General features: G+C 38.7%; 1 protein-coding gene across 1 annotated transcript in view; it reads right to left on the bottom strand.

The window, feature by feature from the left end:
* The window catches only part of LOC130915021 (protein FAM110C-like), a 40,147-nt gene extending 28,469 nt beyond the window's left edge, over window positions 1–11,678 (bottom strand). Inside the window, exon 1 of the mRNA XM_057834689.1 lies at window positions 11,531–11,678. The gene's annotated coding sequence lies outside the window, so the exon portion shown is untranslated. The remainder of the gene's footprint in view (window positions 1–11,530) is intronic.
* Window positions 11,679–12,725: the final 1,047 nt, after the last annotated feature.

Raw genomic sequence — 12,725 nt, 5'->3', positions numbered from 1 at the left:
TTTGTGTTTGACAATTCAACACAAACAGCAGGTATGGTCATAGGCGTTTTGGGTCTTAACACATACTATGGTCAAAACAGGTTATATACAGTGCAAAATAGTGATTAAAGAAATTATATATATCATCCAACACAAAAAGGGTTTGGAGGATATCTCTTTGTGAATTTAGGTATTGTACCCATCACCTTATCAAAGGTATATATGTACATGCAATTAAGCTTCTCGAACACACATCTACAGTGCCTTGCAAAAGTATTCGGCCCCCTTGAATCTTGCAACCTTTCGCCACATTTCAGGCTTCAAACATAAAGATATAAAATTTTAATTTTTTTGTCAAGAATCAACAACAAGTGGGACACAATCGTGAAGTGGAACAACATTTATTGGATAATTTAAACTTTTTTAATAAATAAAAAACTGAAAAGTGGGGCGTGCAATATTATTCGGCCCCTTTACATTCAGTGCAGCAAACTCAATCCAGAAGTTCAGTGAGGATCTCTGAATGATCCAATGTTGTCCTAAATGACCGATGATGATAAGTAGAATCCACCTGTGTGGAATCAAGTCTCTGTATAAATGCACCTGCTCTGTGATAGTCTCAGGGTTCTGTTTAAAGTGCAGAGAGCATTATGAAAACCAAGGAACACACCAGGCAGGTCCGAGATACTGTTGTGGAGAAGTTTAAAGCCGGATTTGGATACAAAAAGATTTCCCAAGCTTTAAACATCTCAAGGAGCACTGTGCAAGCCATCATATTGAAATGGAAGGAGCATCAGACCACTGCAAATCTACCAAGACCCGGCCGTCCTTCCAAACTTTCTTCTCAAACAAGGGGAAAACTGATCAGAGATGCAGCCAAGAGGCCCATGATCACTCTAGATGAACTGCAGAGATCTACAGCTGAGGTGGGAGAGTCTGTCCATAGGACAACAATCAGTCGTACACTGCACAAATCTGGCCTTTATGGAAGAGTGGCAAGAAGAAAGCAATTTCTCAAAGATATCCATAAAAAGTCTCGTTTAAAGTTTGCCACAAGCCACCTGGGAGACACACCAAACATGTGGAAGAAGGTGCTCTGGTCAGATGAAACCAAAATTGAACTTTTTGGCCACAATGCAAAACGATATGTTTGGCGTAAAAGCAACACAGCTCATCACCCTGAACACACCGTCCCCACTGTCAAACATGGTGGTGGCAGCATCATGGTTTGGGCCTGCTTTTCTTCAGCAGGGACAGGGAAGATGGTTAAAATTGACGGGAAGATGGATGCAGCCAAATACAGGAACATTCTGGAAGAAAACCTTTTGGTATCTGCACAAGACCTGAGACTGGGAAGGAGATTTATCTTCCAACAGGACAATGATCCAAAACCTAAAGCCAAATCTACAATAGAATGGTTCAAAAATAAACGTATCCAGGTGTTAGAATGGCCAAGTCAAAGTCCAGACCTGAATCCAATCGATAATCTGTGGAAAGAGCTTAAGACTGCTGTTCACAAACACTCTCCATCCAACCTCACTGAGCTCGAGCTGTTTTGCAAGGAAGAATGGGCAAGAATGTCAGTCTTTCGGTATGCAAAACTGATAGAAACATACCCCAAGCGACTTGCAGCTGTAATTGGAGCAAAAGGTGGCGCTACAAAGTATTAATGCAAGGGGGCCGAATAATATTGCACGCCCCACTTTTCAGTTTTTTATTTGTTAAAAAAGTTTCAATTATCCAATAAATTTTGTTCCACTTCACGATTGTGTCCCACTTGTTGTTGATTCTTGACAAAAAATTAAAATTTTATATCTTTATGTTTGAAGCCTGAAATGTGGCGAAAGGTTGCAAGGTTCAAGGGGGCTGAATACTTTTGCAAGGCACTGTATATAAAAATTGAAATGATTCATAGTGAAGAAAAAAAAATATATAACATTGAAAAAAAGTATTTTCAAAAATATTGACAAGTAGTTCAGTTCAATTCAATTTTTTCAGGCATGCGACCAATTAAAAAAAAAAAATTTTTTTTATTTGCACACTCAAAATTTGTTTTTGAACAGGTCACTGAGCTGCGTCACATACAACGCCACACAGCCTACTCTTCTGCCGTTTGCGCGCTGCTGTCACTTCTACTCGCCGAGACGCTGACTAATCCGAGGAAAATGGCAAATACAGCTCATCCTATTCCTTGAGTTAATGAAATAATGCATTAGCTCGCGCTAAATTTAGTTTTCGATTCATTCTGCACGTTTCAAATTCGCTCGCTCAATCCAACCGGCCGTTGCTTACTTTGCGTGTCTCCTTTTCCTTAGTTGGTGCCTTGCTCATCAATTTATTAAAAATGTTCACATTAGGTTCGTCCTTCTTGACATCACAGCGGCTCTTGGGATATGTAGTCTTTTGTGCTGCTTTCGGTTTTGAAAAAAGGACAAGTAATGATGGAAATATGGAGATAGACACATGGTCTATGCTGCGTGTTACTGCATATTTATGAGTGCAATAAAACTATAAAACTCAAATGACATTATCTCCCGTTTTACTTGGTCGATTGACTTCAAATAAAAACTGGTGTGGACATCAACTTCCGTACTTTCAAATGAGAGCAACCAGGGGCATGTGGGTGACGTAGCTTCAAAGATGATATGCGTAAACGTGTCGCATCCGACATGTTCGGTGTTAAAGGGTTAAATTGCCTTGTGTTGAAATGTGCTATATAAATAAATTTTTCTTGCCTTTGCCTTACAGTTCCACACAAACGTACATCGAAGTCTCATTTAGCTTAGCAATTGGAGGTGTGAGACCCATTTTTCGAGTATCCCAAATTTGCCGCGACGTGTGTGTCTACGTCCACCGAATAGAATGCTATGATGAAGCCAGCTCAGTGTAGCCGGGAACGCACCCTCCCAGTGGCAGCTTTAACAGGGGGCCACAGGGGCACTGGCCCCCTCTCTAATTTAAATGGCCCCTGAAGTGCCCCGGTTCCAATTTTATTTGTAATCTGAAAATAATGAAATTAAATTAAATTATAAAAAATGAAATAAAATAATTATATGTATGTGTATTTTTCGGTTTTTCGACCAAGTGTTTCCAATATTCGGTTTTCGGGAAGAATTTTACCTTCGGTACATCCCTAGTAAAATCGTATAAGCTGCCCAAAGAAACAGTGGACTCAATTTCATTTGTAAATTTGCACCACCTTGGGAAGCCCAGAGGAAATTAACCCTCCCAGTCAAAATGGATTGGACATCTATCGCCGTCAATGGCACTGAAAGATGAGCTTTTACAACCAGTCCTCCCAGTTCATATGAATTGGATGATTATCGTCATCAATGGCAGGCAATGAGTTAAGAGCGTGATGGCTATTGGGCAGTAAGCTAGCGCGTTTAGCTCAGTTGTCTGGGTAATCCGCTGCCATTGTGATTGCCATTGAGGGTCTGATTCCTGCTACTTCAAATGTTGAGTACAGAAGTCAGATTTACTTAACAAATGTTTGATTTTGAACCGATAACGTTTAGTTTTCTGTGAAAACTTGATAATTAAATTGAAAGTAAAAACTGCAATTTCTGGATAAATTGCAATCGGGCTTTGCTGAGGTAGATACAGATCTATCATGTCACTTTCTGTTGATTTGGGGACATTTGGGGGACACACGGCTGTCAATGGCATCGACTTACTTGGACGGCAGTTGAATGTCAATGAGCTTTACTGCTAAGTTTTTGGTCAAAAATCGCAACCACACGTTTTTCTACCATTGAAAATGAAGGGGAAATTTGGACGTACATGGCCGTCAATGGCATCGACTTACTTGGGCGCCAGTTGCCTATCATGTTTAGTGGTCAAATAATGACAAAAAACTATCTTTTCCTGCCATTGAAAATAAATGGGAAATTTGGACATACATGGCTGTCAATGGCATTCCATTAGAAATGAATGGGCAGGTTTTTGGCGAATTTTGGGCGAACCGTAGGTTTTTGCCAAATTCTGTATACAACGTTTATGCTCCTTACCGTCTTAGAATTTTTTTATGTGTAAATTTTTTGATTTGGTGAAAAATTATAGGATGGGCCTACTTTGCCTTGCAAAGCCCCAACTAATTAGTTGACTTAAATTTTAGTTTCTGTCAACTGCTTTTTGTACAATGCATACGTTTAGACAAAAGTATTGTGATGCACTGATTAACCTCAAATTTTAAAAGCCATTTCGTTTGCATAACGTTTTTCTCACGGGGAAGTTCCCAGGAGCGCAAAGATCCAACAAAAACAAGGCGACAGCGAGCTGTAAAGTCAAATTATAAGGTAGGTAGGGTCCTAACATCTAACATCTCAAAGCAGCTGCTGCCCAAGCAGATTTTGCTTGGGGGTTAGGGGGGTGGTGGTGATGATGTCATTAGCGAGGGGTACCTTGCCCCTCTAATTAGAAACTTAAGCTTCTCAACATAACCGGAGAGGGGGGTCTTTACATGCAAACCTTTGCAGAAAGATTCAACAGCTCACTCTTTGAAGGTGATGTTTATGAGCCGCGGCTCCGAGGCGAACGCGTGACCGTGATACGAAACACATGGACGATCAATCAGGTCGATACCTCGGAGGAGTTATTGCGGCGTTACGCAAGATTCGTTCAACCCTTGAACAACTGCTACATCGGCTGTTGAAAATGGGTGTAATAGAAGCATGTCATTTCTTCCAATCAAAACACAAGGAACATGCTGTTGAAACTACAAATAGGATTTTTCCTCCTTTTTTTCTTCTTTTTGATTGCATGTATGTTTATGGTGTAGGCTCGTAGAAAAACAGGAGCCTTTAGATGTAACATGCAATTTTGGTCTTGCAGCGTACAAGTTTTATAGCTGTGAGCAAGTGAGCTTATCCCTGCCATCCAAAAAAAAAATCTAATTTAAACATTTAGATAATAGTCATTAATATTTGAGGCTAGAAATTCAAATTCAAAGATTTTTAAATAGTAACAAAAACAATAATAAAATGCGACAAAGGATTTTTTCAAGGCAAATGAAAATGGCATATTCAAAGGTATGTTAACATGCTCAAAAACTTACCAAAATTTGCATATACATGCGGCTTGGAAATTTTGCAACTTTGCGAAAAAAATGTTTTTAAAAAAATGGCTCAACATTTTTCAAAAAGGCCTCTCCTATTGGGTTTTTTCAACATAGAGCGATAAAATTCTTGGAGTAAATACCTTGTGCAAAACTGCTCCAAAAAGTCTCTTGCACCCGTATTTAAAACCCAACAGGAAGTCAGCTATTTTGGATTGAATGTGAAATTTATACCAAGTTACAGGGTGCATATCTGAGACATTACCACCTTGGACGTTAGTTGGATCCTCCTTAGAATTGGTGAGACTGTTCATGAGACATATGAGATCTTAGGTTATCAATATGGTGAGTTTTTATTCACAGGCCTGACCTGGGCAAGGTGCCAAAGTCGGCAATTTTATGGGGCAACACACCAAATTCCGTAAATGACTAATAACTCCCTAATCCAAGGTTTAGTCTTTTTTATAGCTGGCATGTATGAAAGGTATCCCAGCTTAAACACGACTGCATGAAATATTACACATTAGGCCTGGCGCCCCCATTTTTATGAGACAGGCTCCTCCTCCAAGGGGAAAAAAAAAATCCTTTGACCTCAAACCTGCATCAGGGGAACCTTAAGGCATGTGTTCAGATGCTTGATGAAAAATATTGAGGTTTCGTTGAAGCAGAGGGGTCCAACCGGAAAGTGAAAAATTACCATCGCCATTTTGTCTCGCCACAAATTTTGAACAGTCATAACTTGGCAGACATACAACATATCTGTGCCAAACTTGCCGTGCTTGGTGAGATTTGTACCCTGAAGGGTCCTATAGGGGATCATTTGCATCAACTCTGCACCGCCAACTAGTGGCAATAAAAAGTCAACAAGTCATGGTCCTGAGTTGGAAAAGGGTGGCGTGCCCTCTACTGGTCGGGGATGAGATCCTGCCCCAAGTGGAGGAGTTTAAGTCTCTTGGGGTCTTGTTCATGAGCGAGGGCAGGAAGGAACGGGAGATTGACAGGCGGATCGGTGCAGCATCTGCAGTGATGCGAACTCTGCACCGGTCCGTTGTAGTGAAGAAGGAGCTGAGCCCAAAAGGAAAATTTCTTGATTTACCAGTCGATCTACAGTGCCTTGCAAAAGTATTCGGCCCCATTGAACCTTGCAACCTTTCGCCACATTTCAGGCTTCAAACATAAAGATATAAAATTTTAATTTTTTGTCAAGAATCAACAATAAGTGGGACACAATCGTGAAGTGGAACAAAATTTATTGGATAATTGAAACTTTTTTAACAAATAAAAAACTGAAAAGTGGGGCGTGCAATATTATTCGGCCCCCTTGCGTTAATACTTTGTAGCGCCACCTTTTGCTCCAATTACAGCTGCAAGTCACTTGGTGTATGTTTCTATCAGTTTTGCACATCGAGAGACTGACATTCTTGCCCATTCTTCCTTGCAAAACAGCTCGAGCTCAGTGAGGTTGTTTGTGAACAGCCGTCTTCAGCTCTTTCCACAGATTCTCGATTGGATTCAGGTCTGAACTTTGACTTGGCCATTCTAACACCTGGATACGTTTATTTTTGAACCATTCCATTGTAGATTTGGCTTCATGTTTTGGATCATTATCCTGTTGGAAGATAAATCTCCGTCCCAGGCTCAGGTCTTGTGCAGATACCAACAGGTTTTCTTCCAGAATGTTCCTGTATTTGGCTGCATCCATCTTCCCGTCAATTTTAACCATCTTCTGTCCCTGCTGAAGAAAAGCAGGCCCAAACCATGATGCTGCCACCACCATGTTTGACAGTGGGGATGGTGTGTTCAGGGTGATGAGCTGTGTTGCTTTTACGCCAAACATATCGTTTTGCATTGTGGCCAAAAAGTTCAATTTTGGTTTCATCTGACCAGAGCACCTTCTTCCACATGTTTGGTGTGTCTCCCAGGTGGCTTGTGGCAAACTTTAAACGAGACTTTTTATGGATATCTTTGAGAAATGGCTTTCTTCTTGCCACTCTTCCATAAAGGCCAGATTTGTGCAGTGTACGACTGATTGTTGTCCTATGGACAGACTCTCCCACCTCAGCTGTAAATCTCTGCAGTTCATCCAGAGTGATCATGGGCCTCTTGGCTGCATCTCTGATCAGTTTTCTCCTTGTTTGAGAAGAAAGTTTGGAAGGACGGCCGGGTCTTGGTAGATTTGCAGTGGTCTGATGCTCCTTCCATTTCAATATGATGGCTTGCACAGTGCTCCTTGAGATGTTTAAAGTTTGGGAAATCTTTTTGTATCCAAATCCGGCTTTAAACTTCTCCACAACAGTATCTCGGACCTGCCTGGTGTGTTCCTTGGTTTTCATAATGCTCTCTGCACTTTAAACAGAACCCTGAGACTATCACAGAGCAGGTTCATTTATACGGAGACTTGATTACACATAGGTGGATTCTATATATCATCATCGGTCATTTAGGACAACACTGGATCATTCAGAGATCCTCACTGAACTTCTGGAGTGAGTTTGCTGCACTGAAAGTAAAGGGGCTGAATAATATTGCACGCCCCACTTTTCAGTTTTTTATTTGTTAAAAAAGTTTAAATTATCCAATAAATGTTGTTCCACTTCACGATTGTGTCCCACTTGTTGTTGATTCTTGACAAAAAATTAAAATTTTATATCTTTATGTTTGAAGCCTGAAATGTGGCGAAAGGTTGCAAGATTCAAGGGGGCAGAATACTTTTGCAAGGCACTGTATGTCCCTACCCTCACCTATGGTTACGAGCTGTGGGTCGTGACCAAAACAGATTCATCTTTTAAGGTCGCTTAAAAGTTGGTGGGGACAATTTGAGCATCCTGAAAAGTTGGTAGTGTTATGTCCCTACCGTCACTATGCAAACCTTCGCCCTTGGCACCAGGTTATATGTTACAATACCACCAATAAATTCATATTATTTTAAAAATTGAGTTTTATTTTTGTTTCATATTGCACGCTATATACAAAGTTGTAAGATTAGTCACCAATTTGTAAGGGCATACGTCACTATTTGTAAGATTGCCAATGGCCTCAGGTTACAGGTATGCTCAGATCCCTATTCTCAGTTTCTGAGCAGCTGAAGAGGACAGGATAATAAAATATATACAGTACATTTTTAAATAAATAGATAGTTTTTGATAACGTCTCCCCCTGTGTAACATCACACAACCTTTTGGGAAAAAAAAAAAACATTTATCCGGCCTCAAGGCACTTTGGACTTGGCGGAGGTAATAACATGCTCCTAGACAAAACCTAGCGTCACTCTCCCATTCAAAGACGAGATCTAACACGCCTCTAAACAACACCTGCAAAGTAGGACACTATCAACCGTGTCGACAATTGAGTGACGATTCACTGAGTCATGCCGGGTGATGTCATAGTCAATGTTAAAACTTTGTTTCATTCTAAAGTCACTTTTACTCAGGACTCTTTCAAATATACCCGTATTTGAATGATATTTAACTAGCAGAAGAAGCTGTGAAGCCACAAAAATCAATAATTAAACATTCTCTGCGGAAACACAGCCGTCCTCGAGGGGGGGTTTAATCCGGGAGAATGTTTACAACCCACGTGCGCTGTGTTTAGTCTGTCACGCCCGCGCTGATCGAACCCATGCAGAGTGTTTATCGGAACGCGAGAGCCCGATTGGACGCCGCGCTTCAACCGTGTCAATATTTGCGGATCGCTTGACTCTCGCTTTTTGGACTGGTTTAGTACACGTAGGCAAGGTAAAGCCATGGGTGTGAAAAATAAGGCACGGGGACCATTGGTAGTCAGTAATACATGTGAAATCAAAAAATTTTAGGGTTAGGGTCTGATCTAATTCATTTGCTGCCGTTGACGGCGATAGATGCTCTCCCAGTAAATATGAATTGAACGCATTGTTGTGTTCGTTAACGATGGCGACAACTAAAATATTTTGTCAAAGAATAATTTTTTTCATGACGGTGAGATGACAAAAACGAGTTAAAAAGGTGTTTCAGGAGACTAAAAGATAACGAGATGAATGCCAGTTTTCAGTTTCCATCATAAGTTAACAATGTGTGGCATTTTCCTATCTTTTATGTGTAGTTAGCACGCATCGTAGCAGTGTTTTGGTCGTGTCACTCATGTGACGTGCTTTCTTATCTTGGCTAGATATGCAATGTTGCTTTAGCCTTTTTAAGGTCTGTGTTGAGTGAGCATTACATACTAAATGTAACTTGTAGCATTAGCATAGCGTTCGCGTTAGCACTTAGCAGGGTGAGTGTCGTTGTAGTTTCTGTTCAAAATGAGACATATTCATATTTTACGTGTAGTACGTCAGCCTGCTTTAGAGCAGTGTTTAGGAAGTCCTTCAAAGTCAGTCGCAGTTCATGCTTGCTTGTTTTGAAACGCACGGTAGGATTTGTTTTTTTGTATTGACAAGACGTAATATGCAATGTTGCTTTAGATTTTAAAGGTCTGTGCTGAGTAATCATCATACATGAAATGTAACGTGTAGTGTTAGCATTAGCATTAGCATTAACATGTGGTGAGCTTCCTCTTAAACTTTTGGACAACTTTTTTTACATACAGTTCCCAGCGTCCAGATTGGTATAATTAAAAATAATGTAATGTTTTCCTACTGGGTGTGTATTATCATCACCAAGTTGACGTTGTCTTTGTATACATTACTACAGTATATGCGCTCGTCTGTCTATGTTCATTTGAAATAGCTGGAAACTAATTTATTTTTTGGTGAAAACCTTTGAATTTTATAGATGAAACAGTTTTAGTTTTCATCAACGAAAACTCGACTAAAATATGACTAGGACAAGTAAGTATTTTCAGCCAAAAGACTGAGACTAAGATAAAAATCAGAAGGGCTGCCAAGAACAATGCTGATTGGACGTCTACCAACATCAATGGGAGCTCATGAGTTAAGAATCCAAAAATCTTTTTTATGAAATAAAGTCTTATTTGGCTTTCTTTGTGTGTTTTTGTAAAATTAATTCCACTATAATTCCTTATTTATTTCTTTTCACTTATCATTAAATAAAAATCTAATTAGCACTAATGAATTGCACTAAACTTAATTCGGGTAATTTTTGTTGTTGTTGTTATTTTTTCTTGAAATACCAGGCAAGGTTTATTTTGACATTTTTATAACAGCATATTTAGAAGAAGAAAAAAATACTGGACTATACTCGATACATGAATTAATTAAATTAATAATAAATGAATTGTACAATAGCATTAAAATGAATTAGAATGATTTTTTATTTGACTTTTTTAAAGCTTAAAAAAAATATATATATACCAGTATATTTTCATTAGGGCTGTCAAAATTATCGCGTTAATGGGCGGTAATTAATTTTTTAAATTAATCACGTTAAATATTTGAAGCAATTAACGCATATGCCCCGCTCAGACAGATTTAAATGACAGTAGAGTGAAATGCCCACATGTTAATTGTGTTTTATGGAGTTGTGCCGCCCTCTGCTGGCGCTTGCGTGAGACTGATTTTATAGGCTTCAGCACCCATGAGCATTGTGTAAGTAATTATTGACATCAACAATGGCGGGCTAGTAGTTTATTTTTTGATTGAAATTTTTACAAATTTTATTAAAACGAAAACATTAAGAGGGGTTTTAATATTATTAATAATATATATTAATATTATATTTTAAATTTCTATAACTTGTACTAACATTTATCTTTTAAGAACAAGTCCCTCTATCCATGGATCGCTTTAACAGAATGTTAATAATGTTAATGCCATCTTGTTGATTTATTGTTATAATAAACAAATACAGTCCCTATGTGCTGTATGTTGAATGTATATATCCATCTTGTGTCTTATCTTTCCATTCCAACAATAATTGACAGAAAAATATGGCATATTTTATAGATGGTTTGAATTGCGATTAATTGCGATAAATTAATTTTTAAGCTGTAATTAACTCGATTAAAAATTTTAATCGTTTGACAGCCCTAATTTTCATACATGAAACTTCATATAAATTTCATTTTTACACATTTTATCCATGAAACTTTTATCTCTTTACACTACACATTAAAAGCACAAAATATGTTTTCATTATCTCAACATGATTTTTTTGGACACTTTTTGGACAGCTAAGAATGTTAAAATATCCATTCATTCTATCATCTTCTGAACTGCTTACCCTCGCGAGGATCACGGGGGTGCTGGAGCCTATCCTGTCCATCAACGTGCAGGAGGCATGGTTGACTCTTACTCGTTCTTTAAAAATATTGCTTTATGACAGCAGCAATTGTCTATATAATATTATTTTTGTTGCATTCTTAATGAACTCATATAGAAAAATCCTCCATATAGTCTGCAAAAGCAGTAACTATCATCACGTGCATAAAATTGCTCATTATCAAGGTGCATTAAAAGCTGCTACAAGTGTGCAAAAAAATGACTATTACAATGAAACAATCCACAAAAGAATGTCTAAAAAGCCTGTAATCCTTGAAATGAAAAAGCTTCATTGTGCTTACCTTTATTTGTTGGGGTTTTAATCCTCTCTTATAAATGGGACCTCTCCTAATATTGGCATCCAACGCACAAAGCGCGCAGCTCTCGTTCTGACAGATAGACGCTTCTCCTGCGTGGAGTTTTTGTGCAGTGAGGCAGCGTGGAGAGAGACTCCCACTATAGAGAGAGTGAGCAAGAGAGACAGAGTGAGTGAGTGCAGGGGGTTGGGTGTGTGTGTGTGCGTGTGTAAAATGACCCCCACGTGTAGCCTTAGGGGGGGTGACGTAGAAGGTAAACATGACACCAAAACGTGTAGGAGAGCAACATTTACTCCCCCCAAAAAACTTTGTAGATTTGGTATGTATTTAAGGATGGAGCATTACCTTCTTTGGGTATTGAAAAATCTGTCAAAATACGGTAAAATGTCATGTAGCTACATTTACTCTGTTACTTGAGTATCTTTTTGAAGAAAAGTGTACATCTAAGAGTAGTTTTACTAAGCCATACTTTTTATTTGAGTAGATTTGTGAGGAAGAAACACTACTCTAACGCCGCTACTTTAGGCTACACAAGCCATTTCTATTTTCCTCTTTATTCTACGTATAAGATTTTTTTTTTTTTTTTTGCCAGGGACGCCAATAGTGGCGCTACCAATTTCACCAATGAGACGTCGCAACAATAATCACATAACTCCATTATACCCGTCAGACTCAAGCTTGCTGTTCTATGATCAGGCCGACCAGTTCAATTACGTGGCGTGTTTAAAGCACCGTAAAAAATTAAGTATTTTACATAGAGTGCTGCTGCCAACATGACTCGAAAGCGCAGATTTTAACCTCTTTGCCAGTTTTTATTTGGCACCGATTGACCATGGAAAACTGAAGATATGGTACTTTTAGTTTCATAATAGGAAATATTTTTTCTCCACTAGAAGGCACTCATGCTCTTTGGACAAGTGATGCTTCATTTCTGTATTTTTTTTTTTTTTTTTTTTCATCTCTACGGAATTCAACGATTTTTTTTTTTTTTTAATTCTTTGGCTTAATGTGGTTATGTAGGAGGTTATCGTCTTATTGTTCAAAGTATAATAATAACAGTTCATATAGATAATGTATGTGAAAAATATGTTTATAGTCTCGTTTTTGTCGATGAAAACTCAAGACTAATTTCGTCTAGTTTTAGTCGACGTTTAGTAAAAATGTTTTCGTCCAAAAAAAA

The sequence above is a fragment of the Corythoichthys intestinalis genome, chromosome 4, assembly GCF_030265065.1.
Source record: "Corythoichthys intestinalis isolate RoL2023-P3 chromosome 4, ASM3026506v1, whole genome shotgun sequence".
Lineage (NCBI taxonomy): Eukaryota > Metazoa > Chordata > Actinopteri > Syngnathiformes > Syngnathidae > Corythoichthys > Corythoichthys intestinalis.
The sequence above is the reverse complement of the archived record's forward strand: the minus strand, read 5'-3'. Positions and strand labels throughout refer to the sequence as shown.